Source organism: Palaemon carinicauda, chromosome 16 (genome assembly GCF_036898095.1).
Source record: "Palaemon carinicauda isolate YSFRI2023 chromosome 16, ASM3689809v2, whole genome shotgun sequence".
In the NCBI taxonomy this organism is placed as follows: Eukaryota; Metazoa; Arthropoda; class Malacostraca; order Decapoda; family Palaemonidae; genus Palaemon; species Palaemon carinicauda.
In genome coordinates this window covers 11,573,397-11,598,572 of record NC_090740.1, presented here as the reverse complement: position 1 = coordinate 11,598,572, position 25,176 = coordinate 11,573,397, and the positions used below count along the sequence as shown (strand labels likewise).

At 45.4% G+C, this 25,176-nt stretch overlaps 1 long non-coding RNA gene across 1 annotated transcript; it reads left to right on the top strand.

The window, feature by feature from the left end:
* Window positions 1-268: 268 nt before the first annotated feature.
* Window positions 269-24,940, top strand: LOC137654921 (uncharacterized). The gene is made up of 3 exons (XR_011046752.1): window positions 269-398; window positions 13,323-13,460; window positions 24,627-24,940. It is a non-coding gene; the product is annotated as an uncharacterized lncRNA (long non-coding RNA).
* Window positions 24,941-25,176: the final 236 nt, after the last annotated feature.

Here is a 25,176-nt window from a genome sequence, read left to right as displayed (position 1 = left end):
ATGGGTATGTGTACGGTAACTCTGTTGGTCACTCAGAACTTTTTGTAGGTCTTGATACAGGTGCATATTCGTAGAACTTCAATAGGCTATGATCAGATAGAGATATGTTCTCAATTGTGGAGAAAAATAGTAATATTTTACCTATTAACTTCTCTTATATATGTTTATTCACCAGGTAAAAGGATTTTTAACATCAATTTATATACTAAATATTTTTTTTATATTTGACTTATAGTTATATAAATATTTTAATTCAACAGAACAAGAGGCACAAGGTGCTTCACAACTTCATCCTGGAAGCAACTACATTATACCTTCGCCCAACAGTTAAAATTGGACCCCAATTAATAGATGCCATAACTACAGAAAGACCTCAGTCTTTGACCTCCTAGACTTGGGTGAGGAACAATTTAAATTTGTGACCTGGGTGAATGTATTAATATAGGTTTGTATGTGAAAAAGTTTTGGGATCAGAAAAGCTATTCCAGGCAGTTGAAATCCATTTGTAAGTAAAAAGAAAAAACCTGGAATCCTAGGATAGGTAATGTCAGTGTGGTCATACTAATTAAAGTCCCATTGTTCCAACATAAATACAAATCCTTTTGCTCTAGTGAGGTATAACTATGCACAACTAGTTTTACAAACACTAGTGAAATACCTTCACTTTTTATTTTGGTTCGGGAGCGAATAGCCGTTCCGTCTCTCTGCCAATAACCCTTTATGAACTGGAATTTGACTTGACGTTGTTACTGCTCTTTTGTTCCGCAACGAACAGGTAAAACAATGATCAACTGACTCTCAGACAACCCGTACATGCAGACACCATTGCTTTCCTTAGCAAAGCCATGGTGCCCTCCACAGGGTTGACTTTCGTTGCCACTTGCGTCAACTCTCTCTTTCCTTTGGGGCTTTCAGGGCTCCCTGTTAAGAGATGGTTTATGAAGGAGATGCACTTAGAGGAACAGTGAGAGTGTTTTTATGCCTCTTCAGAGGTTCTCATGCCTTTAGCTGTAGCTCTTTTTGCATTTAGAAGGTGTTACATTTAAGGGTGTATCAGGTGTTCAGACCTGTATTCTCAGGGGTGAACCATGGTCTTCTGTAAAAATCTTGAGGTAATGTCCAATAGCACTCTCATACCCTTAGCTGTAGCATTTTTTACATCTCCTCACTCCTCGTTCAGTTGCAGACTAGTACCAGTCAGGCTATCCTTTCGAGGAGAACCCAGAAACTGACTTCGGTCATGTTTCACATCTCGTAGCTTATGATGCCCGCCTTCAGTCTGAGTATTCTAAGCAGGCTAAAGGTATGCAAGTTTGCTACACCGAGCACCTCCTTCTGCTTATGAGCGCCCTTCACGTCTAAGAGTACAACACTCCTCTACAGAGGGGTACTGTTGACGCTTGAGGTCCCTGCCCATCACAAGTCTCGTTAGCATTTTTCCTTTGTGGGTTATTGTTACAGGTGCTGATGCCTGCTGATTGCTTGTGGTCGCTGTCTCTACCATTGGGCCCTCAGGGTGCAACAAGTCACATGAAAAATTTTCCCACCTGGATCATTGCCGCAAATGATGTATGCCATGCGCTTGTTGTCGCTGCTTCTCCCATCTACGAGTCTTGTAAGCTATAAACCTTCAGGGTCATTGCCTACATCAATAATGCCTACATCAATAATGCCTACATTGTGTCCGTTAGGCACAACAAAGCTTATGGAGTTTTGTGAGGCCAGGCCCTTCGGGACCTGCATCCCAAGGTTCAACCTCTCATGAGGAAGAACCTGCTGTTTCCTTGTGAACAAATACAGTATCGCCTTTAGTTGGAGGGTATAAGGCAGAGTCAAGCTTGTTGTTACATCAAGTACACACTACTTCGGTAATGCATACTTGTGATCTACGAATACAAGTCCAACCAACATTCTACAGACTATTGAAAATGTTCCTGCCTGGTGATCGCCAGACTGGGGTTTGACTCCCGCTCAAACTCGTTAGTTCCTTTAGTGGCTACTACTTTACCATCCTTGTGAGCTGGGTTTGGGGGAGCATGTGCATATTACCTGCTGAATCACCAGCAGCCATTGCCAGGCCCTCCCTGGTCCTACCTTGTGCGGAGAGAGGGGTTTGGTCCTGATCATATGGTCAGTCTCTAGGGTATTGTTCTGCTTGCTAGGGCAATGACACTGTCCCTTGCCTCTGCCATTCATGATTGGCCTTTAAACCTTTAAATTTTCAATATTAATCTTACCCGATGATCATGTAGCTGTCAACTCCGTTGCCCGACAGAAATCTACGGTCGGGATACGCCAGCGATCGCTATACAGGTGGGGGTGTACACAACAGCGCCATCTGTGAGCAGGTACTCAAGTACTTCTTGTCAACAAGAACTCAATTTTTCCTCTGTCTTGCCACCGGCTAGACCTACTTGGATACGCTGTTGATTCTGGAGTTGTTTTCTCACAATTTGGTGATGTATTCGCTCTTGATTTCAGCCTTCGCTATTCAGGAAGCTTTTTCATTAGCTTAGCAAGCTTTTGGATTTAATTTGGATTAATTGTTAACGAACTTTGCTAGATTTTGGAATTCCCCCTTGACTATTTCTTCAATTCAAGATGTCTGACCAGTCTCAAGTCCCTAAGTACAGGCAGTGTAGTGTTAGGGCTTGTACTAGGCGTCTTCCGAAGGCCTCCATAGATCCTCACACCGTTTGTTCCAATTGTAGGGGTAAAACTTGTCAATTGGAAGATCGATGTGAGGAATGCATTGGGCTTTCGGAATTCGATTTTAACGAATTCCTTAAAAATGCACGTAGGCTAGAGAAGGATAGGATCAGGAGGAGTTCTTCTCGCTCTGTTGATTTTTCCTCTCCCCATGCCCCTCAACCTTTTCCTTCCCCTGTAGTGGTGACTCCCGACCCTGCTACTAGTGCTCAACCATCCATGGCGGATATGATGCGTGCCATTCAGGCTCTGGGTGACAGAGTGGAGTCATTGGCTAATGACCGTAATCAGCTTTTGGCAGACGTCAAAGAGCTGAAAGCGAAAAGTGCAGTGGGAAGTGTTGGTAGTGCAAGTGAAGTGCAAAGTGTCAGTGTCAGTGTTGCGCATGAGGGTACATCTGTTCATGCCAGTCGTCCTCCCAGTCCGGGACCTCTTGCAAGCTCCCAAGCCCAGGGGAGAAGCAATGTCGAAGGACCAAAGGGTTCGGCAGGCCTTGATCAGCGTACGGATGTACCCTCAGTGGTTGCGGACGTATATGTCAGAGATCGTCCCATCCACAAACAGACGAATGAGCCCTGTCATTCCTCGTCTGTGGAAGAAGTTTCAAGGAAGAAACGATGGACCAAGGTCTCACGACCTCTCAAGCGTAAGGTCCCTTCCGAGCGAGTCCAACGGCCCAGATGTAGCCACTGGGTCAGTTCGGACTCGCCGCAGTCTTCCGAAGACTGCACACCTCCCAAGAGAGGTAGAGTGGTTCCACAGCAGGCTACTACTCCGTCTGTTGCTGCACCAACCACGGTAGACCCTAAGTGGTCTATGCTGCAGACTATGCAGTCTCAGCTTGCCGCGTTCATGCAAGAGTATCATGCTGAGAAGGTTGACACTGCACCTGTTAACCTTCAACCTGCCACGGTTGTGCGCTCAGCAGATACTGCGGCTGCCTGCTCCCACACTCCACCTGTGAGAGCTCCTCCACCGATGCGCAGTCCACCCTGCCAGACGCATGTTCTTGCCGCACCATCCGTTGACATGCGTGAGCCACCGCATCAGCAGTGGGAAGGTGCTGTAGAGCTGCCGTGTTTTGACGCAATGCGGCATACTCCGCAACCCATGCGGCATGCTCCGCATCCAACACGGCATGCTCCGCAACCCACGGCAGTCCCTCCCACGCACCAGCACTCTGCCTTTGTTGTTGCCAGCTCGCAGACTGACCAGCAGCGGCATGATGTTGGATCCGCAGCAGCTACGCATGCACCCGTGCTGCCGGATTCAGCCGTTCAGCTGTCTGCTCCGCCTTTGCCACTTCCTCCTCAGCTTTCGGATGATGGAATATCGGATGACGAAGCTGCACATTTGGATGAACCGCACTCCGACTTTGAAGGGCCCAAGTCTTCGCCTCCCTCCTTAGACTTTCGTAAAGTCCTTGCCTTGTTCAGGGACTTGTATCCGGAACAGTTTGTGTCTGCAACCCCTCGCTTTCCTCCCTCCGAGTTTGCTCTGGGCATGCAGTCTACCTGCTCCTGCCTTCACCAAGCTTGTTCTCGCACGCTCCTCTAAGAGAGCTTTGAGGGTTATAGGAGAGTGGTTGCAGTCCAAGAAGCAACTGGGAAAGACTTCTTTCATCTTTCCGCCTACCAAGCTTGCTTCCAAATCTAGCGTCTGGTATGCCACGGGAGAGGAACCCGGCTTGGGAGTTCCTGCCTCTGCCCAGGGCGACTTCTCAAGTCTGGTTGACTCTCCCCGCAGGCTGGCTATGAGACGATCTAAGGTTTGCTGGTCCTTTTCTGACTTGGATCATCTGTTGAAGGGAGTCTTTCGCGCTTTTGAGATCTTCAACTTCCTCGATTGGTGTTTGGGAGCTTTAAGCAGAAAGACTTCCCCTTCGGATAAGGACACTGCCATGCTTATCATGTCTAGCATGGACAAAGCCATTCGGGATGGGTCTGGTGAGCTTGCGGCTTCGTACGTGTCGGGAGTGCTTAAGAAGAGAGAACATCTTTGCTCCTTCTTGTCGTCTGGGATCACTCCTTGCCAGAAGTCGGAGTTGTTGTTTGCTCCTCTCTCCAAGTGTCTGTTTCCGGAGGAGCTGATTCAGGGTATGGCTGCCTCGCTTATCCAGAAGGATACCCATGATCTGATGGCCTCTTCCGCACGTAAGGCTAAAGCTTTACCTTCCGTGCCTAGGCCTTTCCGTCCTGCAGCAGTGGACACACCAGCAACTAGGTTCATCCCGCCCTTTCGTGGCAGAACCTCCAGCAGAGGAGGTACCCGTGCCGACAGTCACCGTGGCAAGTCCAAGAAGGGTTCCAAGTCCGCAAAAGGCAGGATCTGACTGCCTTCCTCTCCAGACAGCAGTGGGAGCCAGGCTCAAGAACTTCTGGCAAGCCTGGGAGAGCAGAGGTGCAGACGCTCAGTCTGTGAAGTGGCTAAGGGAGGGCTACAGGATCCCATTCTGCCGCAGTCCCCCTCTAGCTACATCTCCCATCAACCTCTCTCCCAACTACAAGGAGAAGGACAAGAGGCTAGCGTTGCAACAAGAGGTGTCGCTCTTGCTACAAAAGGGAGCGGTAGTCATAGTTCGTGACCATCAATCCCCGGGCTTCTACAACCGCCTCTTCCTGGTAGCGAAGAAGACAGGAGGTTGGAGACCGGTGCTGGACGTCAATGCTCTCAATGCTTTTGTCACCAAGCAGACGTTCACGATGGACACGACAAAGTCGGTCTTAGCAGCGGTCAGGAAGGAGGACTGGATGGTCTCGTTAGACCTGAAAGACGCTTACTTTCACGTCCCCATCCATCCAGACTCCCAACCTTTCCTAAGGTTCGTCTTTGGAAAGGTTGTGTACCAGTTCCAAGCCCTGTGCTTTGGCCTAAGCACGGCACCTCTTGTGTTTACCAAACTGATGAGGAATATTGCCAAATTCCTTCACTTGGCAGACATCAGAGCCTCCCTCTATTTGGACGACTGGCTTTTAAGAGCTCCGTCAAGTCGTCGCTGTCTGGAGAATCTCAGATGGACTTTGGATCTGACCAAGGAATTGGGCCTCCTGGTCAATATAGAGAAGTCCCAACTCGTCCCATCCCAGACCATTGTCTATCTAGGTATGGAGATTCAGAGTCGAGCTTTTCGGGCTTTTCCGTCGGCCCCAAGGATCAATCAAGCCCTAGAATGCATCCAGAGCATGCTGAGAAGGATCGGATGTTCAGTCAGGCAGTGGATGAGTCTAACAGGGACTCTTTCATCGCTGGCCCAGTTCATCGAGTTAGGGAGACTCCACCTCCGCCCCCTTCAGTATCATCTAGCTGCTCACTGGAGAAAGGACATGACGTTAGAAGCGGTCTCAGTTCCTGTTACCGAAGAGATGAGGTCAACACTGACGTGGTGGAAGAACAGCATTCTTCTCAAGGAAGGTCTACCATTGGCTGTTCAGACCCCCGACCACCGTCTCTTCTCGGACGCATCGGACACGGGCTGGGGTGCGACTCTGGACGGACAGGAATGCTCGGGCACGTGGAATCAGGAGCAAAAGACACTTCACATCAATTGCAAGGAGCTTTTGGCAGTTCATCTGGCCTTGATAAACTTCAAGTCCCTCCAGCTAAGCAAGGTGGTGGAGGTGAACTCCGACAACACCACAGCCTTGGCTTACATCTCCAAGCAAGGAGGGACTCATTCGATGAAGTTGTTCGAGATCGCAAGGGACCTCCTCATTTGGTCAAAAGATCGAAAGATTTCGCTGGTAACGAGGTTCATTCAGGGCGACATGAATGTCATGGCAGATCGCCTCAGCCGGAAGGGTCAGGTCATCCCCACAGAGTGGACCCTTCACAAGAATGTTTGCAGCAGACTATGGGCCCTGTGGGGTCAGCCCACCATAGATCTATTCGCTACCTCGATGACCAAGAGGCTCCCGTTGTATTGTTCTCCGATTCCAGACCCAGCAGCAGTTCACGTGGATGCCTTTCTGTTGGATTGGTCCCATCTAGACCTGTATGCGTTCCCTCCGTTCAAGATTGTCAACAGGGTACTTCAGAAGTTTGCCTCTCACGAAGGGACACGGTTGACGTTGGTTGCTCCCCTCTGGCCCGCGAGAGAATGGTTCACCGAGGTACTGCAATGGCTAGTGGACGTTCCCAGGACTCTTCCTCTAAGAGTGGACCTTCTGCGTCAGCCTCACGTAAAGAAGGTACACCCAAGCCTCCACGCTCTTCGTCTGACTGCCTTCAGACTATCGAAAGACTCTCTAGAGCTAGAGGCTTTTCGAAGGAGGCAGCCAGAGCGATTGCCAGAGCAAGGAGGACATCCACTCTCAGAGTCTATCAGTCAAAATGGGAAGTCTTCCGAAGCTGGTGCAGGGCGAATGCAGTTTCCTCAACCAGTACCTCTGTAACACAGATAGCTGACTTTCTATTACATCTAAGGAATGTCAGATCCCTATCAGCCCCTACGATCAAGGGTTACAGAAGCATGTTGGCAGAGGTTTTCCGCCACAGAGGCTTGGATCTTTCCACCAACAAAGATCTACAGGACCTCCTTAGGTCTTTTGAGACCTCTAAGGAACGTCGGTTGTCCACACCAGGCTGGAACCTAGACGTGGTTTTAAAGTTCCTGATGTCATCAAGATTCGAACCGCTTCAATCAGCCTCTTTTAAGGATCTCACATTAAAGACTCTTTTCCTCGTTTGCTTAGCAACAGCTAAAAGAGTCAGTGAGATCCACGCCTTCAGCAGGAACATAGGTTTTACATCTGAAACGGCTACGTGTTCCTTGCAGCTCGGTTTTTTGGCTAAAAACGAACTTCCTTCTCGCCCTTGGCCCAAGTCGTTCGAGATCCCAAGCCTGTCCAACTTGGTGGGGAACGAACTTGAGAGAGTACTTTGCCCAGTAAGAGCTCTTAAGTACTATTTAGGACGGACAAAGCCATTACGGGGACAATCTGAAGCCTTATGGTGTTCTATCAAGAAACCTGCTTCACCGATGTCTAAGAACGCAGTTTCTTACTACATCAGGCTTCTGATTAGAGAGGCCCATTCTCATCTGAAGGAAGAAGACCTTGCTTTGCTGAAGGTAAGGACACATGAAGTGAGAGCTGTCGCTACTTCAGTGGCCTTCAAACAGAACCGTTCTCTGCAGAGTGTTATGGATGCAACCTATTGGAGAAGCAAGTCAGTGTTCGCATCATTTTATCTCAAAGATGTCCAGTCTCTTTACGAGAACTGCTACACCCTGGGACCATTCGTAGCAGCGAGTGCAGTAGTAGGTGAGGGCTCAACCACTACATTCCCATAATCCCATAACCTTTTTTAATCTTTCTCTTGAAATGCTTTTTATTGTTGTTTTTTGGGTTGTACGGAAGGCTAAGAAGCCTTCCGCATCCTGGTTGATTTGGCGGGTGGTCAAATTCTTTCTTGAGAAGCGCCTAGATTAGAGGTTGTGATGAGGTCCTTTAGTATGGATTGCAGCCCTTAATACTTCAGCACCTAGGAGTCGTTCAGCATCCTAAGAGGACCGCTAGGCTCAGTAAGGAAGACGTACTTAAAAAGGCAGAGTAATGGTTCAAGTCGACTTCCTTACCAGGTACTTATTTATTTTATGTTTGTTATTTTGAATAACTACTAAAATGAAATACGGGATACTTAGCTTCTTTTGTTAACATGTTTGCTGGTCTCCACCCACCACCCTGGGTGTGAATCAGCTACATGATCATCGGGTAAGATTAATATTGAAAAATGTTATTTTCATTAGTAAAATAAATTTTTGAATATACTTACCCGATGATCATGAATTAAAGGACCCACCCTTCCTCCCCATAGAGAACCAGTGGACCGAGGAGAAAATTGAGTTCTTGTTGACAAGAAGTACTTGAGTACCTGCTCACAGATGGCGCTGTTGTGTACACCCCCACCTGTATAGCGATCGCTGGCGTATCCCGACCGTAGATTTCTGTCGGGCAACGGAGTTGACAGCTACATGATCATCGGGTAAGTATATTCAAAAATTTATTTTACTAATGAAAATAACATCTTGTCAGTGTTCACCTCACAAGCACTCGCCTCGCCAACATTCTATAGTACTCATCTCTGTTTGCCTCACCAACGTTCTACAGCACTCACCAGGATTTGCCTCGCCAATGTTTGCCAGTGCTTGCCATGCCAACGTTTGCCAGCACTCACCTCACCATCATTTGCCAGCACTTGCCTTGACAACGTTTACCAGCGCTCTCCCTGCCAACATTTGCCTCATCAATATTCACCTCGCCGATATTTGCCTTACTAATGCTCTCCTCGCCAGTGTTCTCCTAGCTAGCATTCACCTTGCTAACATTCTACAGCTCTCTACATAGTCCACTCCATTGGCGCTAAGCTTGCCAACGTTCTCCTCGCCAACGTTCTCCTCGCCAACGTTCGCCTCGCCAACGTTCGCCTCGCCAACGAGCTACTCAAACAACCACACGCCAACATCTTTCACAAAGCTGCAGCTTCGCTGCGGTTTCACGCCTGGAGACTATCCAGCATCTCCTCACAGAGAGAGGCTTTTCGCAACAAGTTGCTGAAAGGATGTCTCGACACCTGCGAAAGTGAAAGGCTATCGCTCAGCCTTAAGTCTTTCCTTCAGGCTCAAAGGAATGGACATTTCCTCTTCGTTGGAACTTTCTTTACTCATACAAAGTTATGAACTTACTTGCCCTCAGTCGGAAGTGAGACCTCCTCCATGGAACGTGGTTCGAGTACTCAGGTCTCTTAAGAGACCTCCATTCAAACCATCACGCCAGGCCTATGATCGCCACCTGACTTGGAAGACGGTGTTCCTACTTGCTTTGCGAGTCGGCGAACCTCATGGATTCTCGTATGACATCGCCCATTCAAGGGGATGGGGGGAGGTAACGTTCAGATTTGTCCCTGAGTTTGTTGCTAAGACTCAAAATCCAGGAGTGCCGAACCCTCGGTTCGACTCTTTCTGGATTTCGAGTCTTCGTTCTGTAACAGATGACCCAGACCATCTCCTATTGTGCCCAGTGAGGAGTCTGAGGCTCTATCTTAAGAGAACAGCTGCAATTCGTCCTCGGGTGCAGGCATTGTTTGTGAGCACCGTAAGGACGAAGAGGAGGGTCACTAAGAATACTATCTCAGCGTGGATTCGCAGGGTTATCCATCATTCTCTGAATCCCGACCCTCCTCCGTCACGTCGCCTTAGAGCACACGATCTCAGGGGCATCGCTACGTCCCTGGCCTTCAAGAAGAACTACTCAGTGACGCAGGTTTTACAAGAAAGGGTTTGGAAGCGTCAAACGACCTTCACAGCCCACTACTTGCAAGACGTGACCCACAGGAGGCTCGATACGTTTTCTATCGGCCCTGTGGTGGCTGCACAACAGCTGGATTAAACCTCAGGCTCCTTAATGGACAAGTAGAATAGGGTTGAGGGCATTGTTACCCGATTTTAGTCTGCATGAATGAAAAGGTATGCCTGGCCCCTTATTCTTTTCTTCATTCTCCCCTCTTTTTTGGAAAGCAGCATCCTGGGTTCTCTGCACAGCTGACCTCAAACCACTGCAGGTAAATCATGTTTCCTTGTGTTCCTAGTATTAAGATAATACTGTCCCGTCCCCATACCCTTACGAGAAGGTTTTGGGAACGTCCTATCCTAGAATTCCATCTAAAGGACTTCAGGTCAACTTTCTAGGACGAGTCACACTTCATTTCTTCACCTACAAGCTTACGTAGGCCGGGGTCCTTGCAGAGCAAGGCACTTGCGAGGTGCAGGTACTCCTTATCTTTGAGCACCAGCAGCCATTGCCTGGCCCTCCCTGGTCCTACCTTGTGCGGAGAGAGGGGTTTGGTCCTGATCATATGGTCAGTCTCTAGGGTATTGGTCTGCTTGCTAGGGCAATGACACTGTCCCTTGCCTCTGCCATCCATGATTGGCCTTTAAACCTTTAAACTTGTCAGTGTTCACCTCACTAGCACTCGCCTCGCCAACATTCTATAGTACTCATCGCTGTTTGCCTCACCAACGTTCTACAGCACTCACCAGGATTTGCCTCGCCAATGTTTGCCAGTGCTTGCCATGCCAACGTATGCCAGCACTCACCTCACTATCATTTGCCAGCACTTGCCTTGACAACGTTTACCAGCGCTCTCCCTGCCAACATTTGCCTCATCAATATTCACCTCGCTGACATTTGCCTTGCTATTGCTCTCCTCGCCAGCGTTCTCCTAGCTAGCATTCACCTTGCTAACATTCTACAGCTCTCTACATAGTCCACTCCATTGGCGCTAAGCTTGCCAACGTTCTCCTCGCCAACGTTCGCCTCGCCAACGAGCTACTCAAACAACCACACGCCAACATCTTTCACAAAGCTGCAGCTTCGCTGCGGCTTCACGCCTGGAGACTATCCAGCATCTCCTCGCAGAGAGAGGCTTTTCGCAACAAGTTGCTGGAAGGATGTCTCGACACCTGCGAAAGTCATCCGCAGAGGTCTACCTGGCTAAGTGGAGAGTTTTCTGTGGTTGGTGTCGTGGAAGGGGTATCTCTCCACTCGATGCCACTATTACAGCAATAGCGGAGTTTCTCGTGTATTTGCGGGAAGAAATGCGCCTTTCGGTCTCGGCAGTGAAAGGCTATCGCTCGGCCTTAAGTCTTGCCTTCAGGCTCAAAGGAATGGACATATCCTCTTCGCTGGAACTTTCTTTACTCATATGAAGTTATGAACTTACCTGCCCTGAGTCGGAAGTGAGACCTCCTCCATGGAACGTGGTTCGAGTACTCAGGTCTCTTAAGAGACCTCCCTTCGAACCATCACGCCAGGCCTATGATCGCCACCTGAATTGGAAGACAGTGTTCCTACTTGCTTTGGCCACGGCCAAGCGAGTTGGCGAACTTCATGGTCTCTCGTATGGCATCGCCCATTCAAGGGGATGGGGGGAGGTAACGTTCAGATTTGTCCCTGAGTTTGTTGCTAAGACTCAAAATCCAGGAGTGCCGGACCCTCGGTTCGACTCTTTCAGGATTTCGAGTCTTCATTCTGTAACAGATGACCCAGACCATCTCTTACTGTGCCCAGTGAGGAGTCTGAGGCTCTATCTTAAGAGAACAGCTGCAATTCGTCCTCGGGTGCAGGCATTGTTTGTGAGCACCGTAAGGACGAAGAGGAGGGTCACTAAGAATACTATCTCAGCGTGGATTCGCAGGGTTATCCATCATTCCCTGAATCTCGACCCTCCTCCGTCACGTCGCCTAAGAGCACACGATCTCGGGCATCGCTACGTCCCTGGCCTTCAAGAAGAACTACTCAGTGACGCAGGTTTTACAAGCAAGGGTTTGGAAGCATCAAACGACCTTAACAGCCCACTAACTGCAAGACGTGACCCACAGGAGGCTCGATACGTTTTCTATCGGCCCTGTGGTGGCTGCACAACAGCTGGATTAAACTTCAGGCTCCTTAATGGATAAGTAGCATAGGGTTGAGGGCATTGTTACCCGATTTTAATCTGCGTGAATGAAAAGGTAAGCCTGGCCCTTATTCTTTTCTTCATTCTCCCCTCTTTTTGGGAAAGCAGCATCCTGGGTTCTCTGCACAGCTAACCTCAAACCACTGCAGGTAAACCATATTTCCTTGTGTTCCTAGTATTAAGATAATACTGTCACGTCCCCATACCCTTACGAGAAGGTATTGGGAACGTCCTATCCTAGAATTCCATCTAAAGGACTTCAGGTCAACTTTCTAGGACGAGTCACACTTCATTCCTTCACACACAAGCTTACGTAGGCCGGGGTCCTTGCAGAGCAAGGCACTTGCGAGGTGCAGGGACTCCTTATCTTTGAGTACTAACACACTCAGATACTGAGTCCCCGGGCAAAAAGCCATAAGCCAGTAAAGGCTGGGACTTACCACCCTACCTAAGGGTTTAGTCACCCATATTAAATAGCTTGGTTTGTATTTCAGTTACGGAACAAATGACAAATTCGTAGATAATTTGTATTTTTCCTAACTATACAAACCTTAGCTATTTAATCAAACTTGCCCGCCAGCCCTGTCCCCTGGGAAGTCCTACTTCTAAGCAAAGTGAGCTAATCATAGGTGTGTGAGGTGGGGGGAGGGGTAGCAAGCTATCCCTCCGTACCCCCTCGCTAACTAGCGAGGGGGTAGTAAACTCTCGTTAAAATTCTAATGGCTTGTCATTTCAGCTACGCTGAAAGTAATACCCATTTTAAATAGCTAAAGTTTGTATAGTTAGGAAAAATATAAATTATCTACAAATTTGTCATATTCTTAGTGTCCAAGACAAAGTATTTTATCAAGCTGGAGTAGGTCGCTCAAAATGGAGCACCGATGAACATTTTGCTAGTGATGGGTATGTGTACGGTACCTCTGTTGGTCACTCAGAACTTTTTGTAGGACTTGATAAAGGTGCCTGTACGTAGAACTTCAATAGGCTATGATCAGATATAGAGATATGTTCTCCATTGTGGAGTAAAATAGTAATATTTTAACTAATAACTTCTCTTATACATGTTTATTCACCAGGTAAAAGGATTTTTAACATCAATTTATATACTAAATATTTTTTTATATTTGACTTATAGTTATATAAATATTTTAATTCAACAGAACAAGAGGCACAAGGTGCTTCACAACTTCATCCTGGAAGCAACTACATTATACCTTCACCCAACAGTTGAAATTGGACCCCAATTAATAGATGCCATAACTACAGAAAGACCTCAGTCTTCGACCTCCTAGACTTGGGTGAGGGACAATTTAAATTTGTGACCTGGGTGAATGTATTATTATAGGTTTGTATGTGAAAAAGTTTTGGGATCAGAAAGGCTATTGCAGGCAGTTGAAACCCATTTGTAAGTAAAAAAAAAAAAAAACCTGGAATCCTAGGATAGGTAATGTCAGTGTGGTCATGCTAATTAAAGTCCCATTGTTCCAACATGAATACAAATCCTTTTGCTCTTTACGGTGCATTTTATTTTGGTGAATGCTGTAAACCAGCAAAAAACTTTTTAGCGAGGTATAACTACGCACAACTAGTTTTAAAAACACTGGTGAAATACCTTCTTTTTATTTTGGTTCGGGAGGGAATAGCCGTTCCGTCTCTCTGCCAATAACCCTTTATAAATTGGAATTTGACTTGACGTTGTTACTGCTCTTTTGTTCCGCAACGAACAGGTAAAACAATGATCAACTGACTCTCGGACAACCCGTACATGCAGACACCATTGCTTTCCTTAGCAAAGCAATGGTGCTCTCCACAGGGGTTGACTTTCGTTGCCGCTTGCGTCAACTCTCTCTTTCCTTTGGGGCTTTCAGGGCTCCCTGTTAAGAGATGGTTTACGAAGGAGATGCACTTAGAGGAACAGTGAGAGTGTTTTTATGCCTCTTCAGAGGTTCTCATGCCTTTAGCTGTAGCTCTTTTTGCATTTAGAAGGTGTTACAGTTAAGGGTGTATCAGGTGTTCAGACCTGTATTCTCAGGGAGGAACCATGGTCTTCTCCAAAAATCTGTAGGTAATGTCCAATAGCACTCTCATACCCTTAGCTGTAGCAGTTTTTGTATCTCCTCACTCCTCGTTCAGTTGCAGACTAGTACCAGTCAGGCTATCCTTTCGAGGAGAACCCAGAAACTGACTTCGGTCATGTTTCACATCTCGTAGCTTATGATGCCCGCCTTCAGTCTGAGTATTCTAAGCAGGCTAAAGGTATGCAAGTTTGCTACACCGAGCACCTCCTTCTGCTTATGAGCGCCCTTCACGTCTAAGAGTACAACACTCCTCTACAGAGGGGTACTGTTGACGCTTGAGGTCCCTGCCCATCATGCCCCGAGGCCACCACAAGTCTCGTTAGCATTTTTCCTTTGGGGGTTATTGTTACAGGTGCTGATGCCTGCTGATTGGTTGTGGTCGCTGTCTCTACCATTGGGCCCTCAGGGTGCAACAAGTCACATGAGCAATTTTCCCACCTGGATCATTGCCGCAAATGATGTTTGCCATGCGCTTGTTGTCGCTGCTTCTCCCATCTACGAGTCTTGTAAGCTATAAACCTTCAGGGTCATTGCCTACATCAATAATGCCTACATCAATAATGCCTACATTGTGTCTGTTAGGCACAACAAAGCTTATGGAGTTTTGTGAGGCCAGGCCCTTCGGGACCTGCACCCCAAGGTTCAACCTCTCCTGAGGAAGAACCTGCTGTTTCCTTGTGAACAAATATCGTCTTTAGTTGGAGGGTATAAGGCAGAGTCAAGCTTGTTGTTACCTCAAGTACACACTACTTCGGTAATGCATACTTGTGATCTACGAATACAAGTCCAACCAACATTCTACAGACTATTGAAAATGTTCCTGCCTGGTGATCGCCAGACTGGGGTTTGACTCCCGCTCAAGCTCGTTAGTTCCTTTAGTGGCTACTTCTTTACCATCCTTGTGAGCTGGGTTTGGGGGAGCATGTGCATCTTACCTGCTGAATCACCAGCAGCCATTGCCAGGCCCTCCCTGGTCCTACCTTGTGTGGAGAGAGGGGTTGGGTCCTGATCATATGGTCAGTCTCTAGGGTATTGTTCTGCTTGCTAGGGCAATGACACTGTCCATTGCCTCTGCCATTCATGAACGGCCTTTAAACCTTTAAACTTGTCAGTGTTCACCTCACTAGCACTCGCCTTGCCAACATTCTATAGTACTCATCGCTGTTTGCCTCACCAACGTTCTACAGCACTCACCAGGATTTGCCTCGCCAATGTTTGCCAGTGCTTGCCATGCCAACGTTTACCAGCACTCACCTCACTATCATTTGCCAGCACTTGCCTTGACAACGTTTACCAGCGCTCTCCCCGCATACATTTGCCTCATCAATATTCACCTCGCTGACATTTGCCTTGCTATTGCTCTCCTCGCCAGCGTTCTCCTAGCTAGCATTCACCTTGCTAACATTCTACAGCTCTCTACATAGTCCACTCCATTGGCGCTCAGCTTGCCAACGTTCTCTTCGCCAACGTTCTCCTCGCCAACATTCGCCTCGTTAACGTTCTCCTCGCCAACGTTCACCTTGCCAACATTCGCCTTGCTAACGTTTGCCTTGCTAACCTTCGCCTAGCTAACACTTGCCTTGCCAACGTTTAAAGCACTCACCAGCATTCACCTCGCCAATGTTCACCAGTGCTCGCATCGCCAGCAATCACCAATGTTAGCCTCACCAGCAATTGCCAACATTCACATGGCTAGCCCTTGCTTCACCAAATCCTTTTGCAAGACTATACATACTAACTTCCTCTGACAGCTTGACTAGCGTTTATATTCTTCATCTGCTAAGGCAAATAACCCTTTTAAGTGAGACTATTCATTTCCATAAGAGATAGCCTACCCGACACTAAGGAAATTTGCATGAGCAAACTCCCCTCTTTGGCGAGGTCTGCGCAACTACAGGTGCTTGTTAATACCCCTTAATAAAGGAATGACATGAGCTACTGTACTTTGGTTGCATATGTGCGCTCGCCCATATGACTGCCAGACCTTGCCAGGAAGGTAGAAACCTAGGATTATACGAGTCTCGTTAAATGAAACCCTCAGGGGTAGTGCACAAAATGTGGATGCCTGCCTACCGCTTGCTGCCTCTGCATACGGCCATTGTATCCTCGATGCACAACGAGTCTCATTAGATATAATCTTGGTGGGTTAACGCCACAGATAAGCATGCTTTCTGACTGCTTGCCACGTCCTACTGTTGTTTGGAAGACCACGCGTCTTGGCAAATATAATCTTTCGGGGTTATTATCTCGTTATCTCGTACCACTCCTCCTTATGGGTTGAAGAGCTCATAGGAGCACCAACATGTTATGAGTCTCTGATCCTTTGCAATCTCCGCCTCTCGCTGTCATGCCTTCAAGGCACAACGGTCTAATGAGACATAACCCATTTAGGTTATTTTTTTAAGCGTATATTCTATTCCCGATGGGAGGAATCAGCTCATGGTTACGTTTATGAACGATAGCAAATATGTACTTGCTACCCCATCCATTGGCCGGGAAAGTGTCTTATTACCAATTGAGGTCTGATGGCTTCACTAGCTACATGTGCTCGTCGTAGGTACACATATGCTCACGAACATCTTCATGTTCACAATGCCACAGCTAGTCAACGATCTTTTTCTTCTGAGCAATGATGTTGCGCTTCGTTGCTCATACATTATTCTTGCAAGTGACATCATGAACTACTATGGAGGTGCTCACGCATGGAAACTTGTTTATGAGTTCAGACTTATGCACAAACGCCTATCCTTAATCAGGGAAGTTGCATTTTGATACTTACGTATACGGGTAAGCGAGCTACTACTCCTGATGAAGGCTGCTATTTTGTCAGGTGCATGCACTACTCTTGTGGGCAGATGCATGCCAGTGAGTAGTACCAAGAGCTACATACAAACACACAGAACAATTGGAACTTTGTTGTAATACATTATTTTTTCATTTGATGGTTGTATCCTTTGGGGTAGAAGCTGGGTTATTCATAACCCTCCTACTATTATGTAACGAGATTTAGTAGTCTACCCTCAAGTGGGCACCCCTTTTCATCCCACTCAGGTTCTCCCTGACATCTCTGGATCATACGTGTAAGTATCTAAAGTACTTAAACTTTGAAATTTGGCATAAGCAAATCTGTTCCCTTGAGAGGGAATATTCAGAGCTCATGCCAGTGTTGCCAATTGGGAACCGAAAGATATGAAATGAATTTGCCTTTTCTAGGGGATGCCTGTCATCAGGGAGAAGGAGGCCTCGTTTGCTACCATATATTGATGTTCTCCAATGGAGTTTCGGCCACAACGAACCATTCGTGCCACACCAGGATCTTCGTTCTGCCCCAGAGTACCAATCACAGTGGACTACTGCCCTAAACTGGAGGAAATTTACCTTCTAGAATGGTCCATAGCAAAACTTATGCACACAACCACCTGTCTGACAAATGTGATTGAAGATGCGTCTTAATCTTGTAATTCGGTAGTTGCTTGTAACTGATTGTTGTGATCGGTCAATTGCTTGAGAGCGATCTACAAGGGAGATTTGCTGTAATGCCATTACCCGCTAAAGATTACTGGTTATGCCAGTGTTTACTGATCCAAAGCGGACAGACATGACCAACTCTCATTGTAGCAGAGGTAATTGGAGGGCAGTGTTCGCATTATTTGTACTGACACAGTTGCCTGAAAATTTTCGCATGTCTCAACAGCGATCAACTTGAATGTTTACTTGTTTTGCAACCTCCCCGTGCCCTTGTGCACTCAGAGGAAAGTTGATGTTTTGCTTGAGAGTCAAATGATCCTTGATCTTCTCCTTTCCTCGAGTCACAATACGAGTTACAGTTTATCATGCCGAAATGTGCTCCTGGGGGCAAAGTCAACATCGCCTCCAACTTTTTAAGTTGGGATTGCTCTTACTAGAATGGCCATTTCTCGCACCCATCTTACTGGGGGAGGATGCCACAGAATAAGGGGATAATAAGAAGAGCCCATGGTCTGATACTTGGGCGGCAATAACCCTCTGAGGAAAGTGACATGTCCTGCTTCTTTTCTCCCTCCACTGATTAGACATTCAGTGACTTTAACCACTGTTTATCATAGCTTTAGTCCCCTCTAGTGGGAACTGTTCCTTTTGGTATTAGCAGGGATTCTACGGACTTACGAGTTAGATAGAATCTGAGTAACAGAGAGACCCAAGTTGGGAACTAAAGATCACCATCCTTCTTAGGGGAACAGACCTTTTCATTCCTTCCTCACATCAGATGCTCTTGGGGGATGCATCAAAAGAAAGGGGGCGGGGTTGGTTGACACCTTACCTTTCATGACATATGTCCTCTTCTGCATTAGAGCATAATGTTGCTTACTCTTAATCTCTTCTAACAACTTCCATCTTGACAAACCATAGTGTTTTCATCGGAGCACGATGGTGGTAGAATACTCAAACAAGGTATTCTTAACATGGCATAGAATATTTAGTCAAAGATATTCTTTACATGACTTTTGTCTGTCTCGCTGTTAGAAGATGGAGTTGGATGGGAGAAAAGTCGATTACTTTCGGCAACCCAATTCAGTGCAGACAAAGAAACTTCTTAGCAGTCATCATTACGTATGACTGCTACTTAGCAAATGGCATAGTGACCCTAGTTCCTTTACAGGACCAAAAGTATCATGTCTAAGATAGCGATTAAAACGTAAGTCTAGGATGAGAGTCAGAGTGTGTTGCCCTTTTCCCCCTCTTCTTCCCCTACCTTGAGGTATAGCTATTGGAATCATAAGGAGCAGAATGAACGTAGATACACGTAAGCCTTACCTATAGCTACTGGTTTTTCTATTAATGTTTGTGTTCATTCCACCATCTTCCTTATGAGGGGGAGGATGGATATTTATAGGCAAAAACGCAATTTTTATGTCTTACTTGACAGACTCGCTAGTCTAAGAGGGAGAGATTTTTCTTTTGTAACATTCTTGGTTGTCTAGACTCTGAACCTAACAGCGACCCTGGTTCGCAAAGTGCCTAGGATGCTATTCTCTGCAACTTATCAGGTCTGATCATAGCTATCCCTGGATTTTAGCCAGCCAATTTGGTAAAAGGGACTTACTTCCACCTAAGGATGAGTCTGTTATTACAGGAAGAAGCTTTATATTCATGTAGGGTTGTTCCCCCATTCACCTCCCTGGAAGTCTCAGATGCAATGAATGTGACTGTTCAGTGTACCGACAGGAGAGGCGAGGTGGGCTTCCCCACACCCGGCCAGTATTTACCTTGTACTACCGACACCTTATTATAAGTTGCAACTGTCGAAATCTAGTTGGCATTGAATCATTCTCTTCTTAAAGGGCCTAGGTTTGTATAATTAGGAATAATAGAAATTTTCAAAATCTGTGACATTTCTTCTACTATCAGTGAGCTGGCAAATCTGATGCTTGTGCTATTTTGAAGCTGATATCTTGTTGATATTAAATTTTCTATTTTTCCCTGTAGTTTTAGTGTTATTTCCTATTCTAGGGTTAGTATTCTATTTGTTTTGTTCACTAGCTCAATTATTGGTTTTATTACCACTGGAAAGATTTTTTCATTTTAAATGCACTAATATTATGGCCTTTTTAGGCCATCCTTAACCAATTAGAAAACATATGCACTTTTAGGTACTTTGTATGTCCTTATTGACATCCTTTGGATTTTCATTCAGAATTTTTCTCATCAAGAATTGCATTTTTAAATAAATTTTATTTCACTTTTACTGTATATCATTCATAATTGTTTGTTCCTACACCAAATACAAACTCTCGTCCTTTAATAGGAATATGATTTCAGCATAGCTGGATACTGACTGTTAAAATTTATATTGAGGTGTCGGTAGTTACTGGCGGGTAAACCTTCTCCCCTCCTCACCAATACACTGAGTAGTTACCATGATCTCAGCCACAAAGTAGTACTGACATACACTCTGCACTACACAAAGCTAGGCTCTTTTTTTTCCTACCTTTTTTCTCTTTTCAGGTTGACTGGTTGTGCTTATGATGGAGAAACCACATGAAGGCATGCAGGGCTGCCCTGGTAAACCTGACTGTAGTTGAGACAGGTTTATGAGCCAGCAGGGTGTAGATCCCTATTCTTTGTACCCATTTTACAGAGGGCAGGATTGTTTACAGTCATCTCCCTGTGACAAGTACAGGTTGGGGTCGCTTTTGCAATAGTCTTAATACGAAAGGAGGAGAAAGAAGGTGGTTAGGTGGGATTCATTAGCTTTGGGGTCTTCCCCTAAACAGAAAAAGTCTTCTCTCTCTCTCTCTCTCTCTCGTTCTCCATTGTTCGAACTGCTCCGCCTTTGTTGGCTTCCTCTAAAGCTGAATTCTCCGGAGGGAAACCGAGGAAGGAAAGTGACTCCACACTGCTCTTAGGGCAAGCTTCAAGTGAGGCAATTTAACATCTAGTCCCAGAAAAGATGATTTTCCGTGCCCATCTCCATGAAGTGAGCCCACTGTTGTAGGAGTTGTCAATGATGTATCCAGGGACCTTGACCTAAAGACCTCATGGCCTGCCTTATGTATCAATTATGATTTGTCTGCAGAGAAACTACTGAAGGTCTTAGCTGATGCTAGGACCCCCCAAGACTTCTGCTGCTAAGCCTTCCTTGTCTGCCACCCTACCTGTAGAGGAGTCACTGGGTGTAGCCCAAATTGTGCTATGCCTTACTTTTCTGCTACCCCACCTGCAGAGGACTCACCGGCCAGATGTGGCACCCATGGACTAGTTTCAGACTGCTAAAGGAAAACAATGTTGATCCTCCCCTTTTGTTGTGTCATTGCTGCTAGGTGAAAAATCCTCAACAACAACAACTGGCAAGAAAAGGAAATGACGTACTCCTCCTTCTTCCAGCCCTGTACCTTTGACCTTATCCTCTGCTCGTGAACCTGTAGGTGCTTTTAGATCTCCGAAGGTGATGAAGGTCCTCTTTACCAAGTCTTACCAAACTTCTTCCACCCCTTCATGAAAGTGTGGCATAGGTGGCACAGTAAGTTTTACCAATCTTCTGGAATGTTGAGTACAAGAAGGTACTTCTCCTCCTGTTGCAGGTATGCAGCATCATCTTCCTTTTTATGACAGTGAGATGCCCAGGCCACCTAAACATAGAGGAAGAGAAAAACCTGAACGAAACTTATGACATGATGAAAGACTTAAAGGTCAGCAAGATATATATTTATAAAGTCTCCAAGTGCACCAAGACCTGCATACACACAATCATCTCTTTGAGTACGATCCCCTTTTCTAGTAGGAATACTTATAAGAGCATGATCCTTCTGGGAAGGTTCTCCTTGCGCATGATTGCCTTCACATTCACAATCCCCTGGGGATAATTCTTCACATGCATGATCATCTTCACTCTCACGATCTTCGCTCGCATGGTCTTCACCTACACTTGATCTTCTCTATGTGCATGATATTCTCCATTCGCATCATCTTCTCTATGAACACAATCTCCTAAACATACAAGTACATGATCCCCATTGCATGCACGATTGCCTTCTTGTGCATGATCGCCTTCAAACACAGTTACATCTAGAGATACCAGGACTTCACAGGTAAGATCTGCTTGCACAAGAACTTCACACGCAAAGTCTCCACACATAAAGTACCCAGGCATAAAGTCTCCACACATAAAGTTTCCAGGCATAAGATATCCACACATAAAGTTCTCAGGCATGAAGTCTCCACACTTAAAGTCCCCTCACATAAAGTCCCTACGCATAAAGTCTCCACATATGGAGTCCCCAGGCATAAAGTCTCCACGAGCAGACCCTACACGAGCAAAGTATCCGTGCAAAAGTTCCCACTCAGAAAGACTCCAATCAAAAAGTTACCACTTGCAAAGTTTCCACACAACAATTTATTCTCACAACGTCTCTACGTGCAGTCTCCATACACAAAGTCTCCATGTGCAATTTGTCCATGGAGAAAGTGGCTTTGAGCAGAATATACAGTAACAAAATGTCCATGCGCAAAATCTCCAAGTGTATAGTTTCCACACCTATAAATTGCCAAATTGCAGACTCTCCACTCTCAAAACTTCCATGGTCAGTGTCTCCATGTAATAAGTCTCCCCATGCAAGTTCTTCTTGATAAGGTCCCCAGGCACTTGAGATTCACCTTTACACTCCCCTTACATAGGCTCCCCTTAGGTAGGCCCCTCATGCGCTAGTATTTTGCATGTCAGACTTCCATGTGCTAGGACACCACGCACAAAGGCTCCATACACAAGGATCACTCATAAAGCACTTGCACAACATCACCCGTAGATACGTCTTCAAGTGCTTACTCATCCTCTGTAACTTTGTAACAATCATGCTTGCCAAGCTTTAGGTCTTCCCATTCAATGTCTTTACGAGCTCACACATCACGTGCTTGTTCTCCTAGTGCTAGGTACCCAGCCAGGTCTTTGAGCGAATGGTTTTCAGGTGATTGATCAATATAAGAACATTCATCAGTAAGGATTTTATGCTTTCACACTTTACAGGACAGAACTCTCATGACAGACAGGAACCCAACCCCCATATTCTGGACATCCAGGTACTCCTCGAGTGATTGGAAGGTCAGAGCTTCTAGTTGACATTCTCCATCCTCTTCCTATCGCGTGAGGTCCTCAGTGAGTAGTTCAAGAAATCCAGATATTCCAACTAGAAGATGCCCTTCGTCTCAGTATCTTATCCCAGTGAGAGAAGGAAAGGTCTTCTCGTTTGCTGTATGCATGAAGGATCAAGTAGGAGATTATCCCCCATTCACATAGAGGCCTCAATGGACCGTCATAGAGATTTCTTGTCTTCAGTTGACAGACCATTCAAGGACACACCTTTCCGCTCTTCCTTTAGTCTTTCAGTGGTACAGGACTTGATCTTTTTGCCCAAGATGCATATCAGAGCAAAAAGCACTATGCGGACTATATAGGAGTCAAATCTGATTACTGTTGTTCATGCTGTTTTGTTGCGCCAATTTGGTTTTGTCTTGAGCCCCAAGAGGAAACGGGTAAAACAACAGGAGCTTCCACCAAAACATGGAGAGAATGCCCCTCTCCATAGAAGGGAGGGATTCAGAGACACTATTGACCTTTTAACACCATACTCTGGGACAGAAAATCTTAAGGCGGAATCTATATTCATCAAGGTCTTGTCTTGCATATGATCGTACAATGACCTTTAGGAGGGAACTAGAGCACCAATCAATATAGGGATGTCCTTCAGTGATTGTCGCTTCAGTGCTCCTTATGGGGTTGAGGCCCGTCTAAGAGCTTTCTTGGGTAGAGCTTCCTCAAGTTGCTCTATATAGCGTAGATTTCTAGATCTCTGGTCCGAGGAACTTGCTACTGTTGAATTGCTTGAGCAAGATCTTGCCTCGCACATTCTCCCTTCCAAGGATTTTCTATGTTCCTGAGGAGGCCAGCCCTTCTCCACACCAAATTGATGATGTCAAGACCCTGACTCCAGGAGCTTCAATTAGAGACACAAGACCAGGGAATTCATGTTCTTGACATCTGAGTCTACTATCATCAAAGCCACATCCAAGGCAAGCTTCCTGGCAACTTCCTGGTCAAAACATCTCACTACTTCTCAGGATTGGGAAGACACGGAGAAGTTCACAGATATAGTTTTCTCAGGCGCTAAGGTCATTACCTTCTTAGCACATCAATCAGCCAACCAAGGTTTATCAAAAGGAGGGATGCACTGGTTTCCAAATTTGCGAGGCAATAATATTCATTCCATCACTTAAAACTAGGGCTAACATATGCCCAGTCAAAGTTGTTACACAATCAATGTTATTAACCAGTTGATATGATTCCAGTAACTCACTTAATGCTGAAGCATTACGATTTTATGCGCTATCTATCCAAAGACTGAAATCTCCACAATCTCTCAATGTATTGATGATATTGGTAACCTTATCAAGAATGGTATTCATTAAACCATTGTTTAAAGTATAGGGTGTATATAAAAGTACCAATCTCACATTATACATGGATGCTACTGTAGTTTCGGATAATTATCCAAGTTAAACTTTATCGTCTTAATGTTTTTTTAAGAATTCTGATTATTAGAACTGTTCTTCATGCAGATATTTTTGTAAATGTTTTTTTAAGAATTCTGATTATTAGAACTGTTCTTCCTGCAGATATTTTTGTAAATGTTTCTTTAAGAATTCTGATTATTAGAACTGTTCTTCATGCAGATATTTTTGTTAAAAGTATCACATCATGGTGAAGTTCAAGGTTAAAAAATGTCTTGCATTGATAATTGAATATCAAGTTGAATATGCCAGTTATTCTAATGGATAATCCGAAAAAGTGATTTATGTATCAAATTAATTATCAAGAATCAGGATATAGCTTTGAGTAAAGATATTTTTTTTCAGATGTGTTTATTTGTCTGCACATTTGAAATCCAAAACCCAAAGCCAATAAGCAAAGAACTATCTAGTGGGCAACCTGATTGTCTTAATAATATGGAAAGGAGATGGAAGCTAAAGGAACGTCGATGCCAAAAAATTAGATTATTCATATCTAAATCGAAGCTGATAACAGGGATGGAGGATGTGAGATTCAACTCTCATCAGTTTAAAGATAAGTTAAAATTTTCATTATTTAAGTTTGTTTTTTCAGTTTACACCTCAGTTAGGTTACAGAGTAAAGTTGAAATTTTCCTCATTTAATTTTGTTTTCAGAAGTTTACACCTCAGGTTACAGAGTAGATAAAAGTTAAAATTTTCATCATTTATTTTTTTTCCAGGAGTTTATACTTTTGTTAGGTTACAGAGTAGGTAAAAGCTGATTTTTTTTTTTCATGATTTATTTTTTCCAGTTTATACTTCAGTTAGGTTAGAGTAAGTAAAATTTTGAATTTTCATTATCCAAGTTTCTCAGAAGTTTACAACTCAGGTTGCTAAGTAGTTAACGTTAAAATTG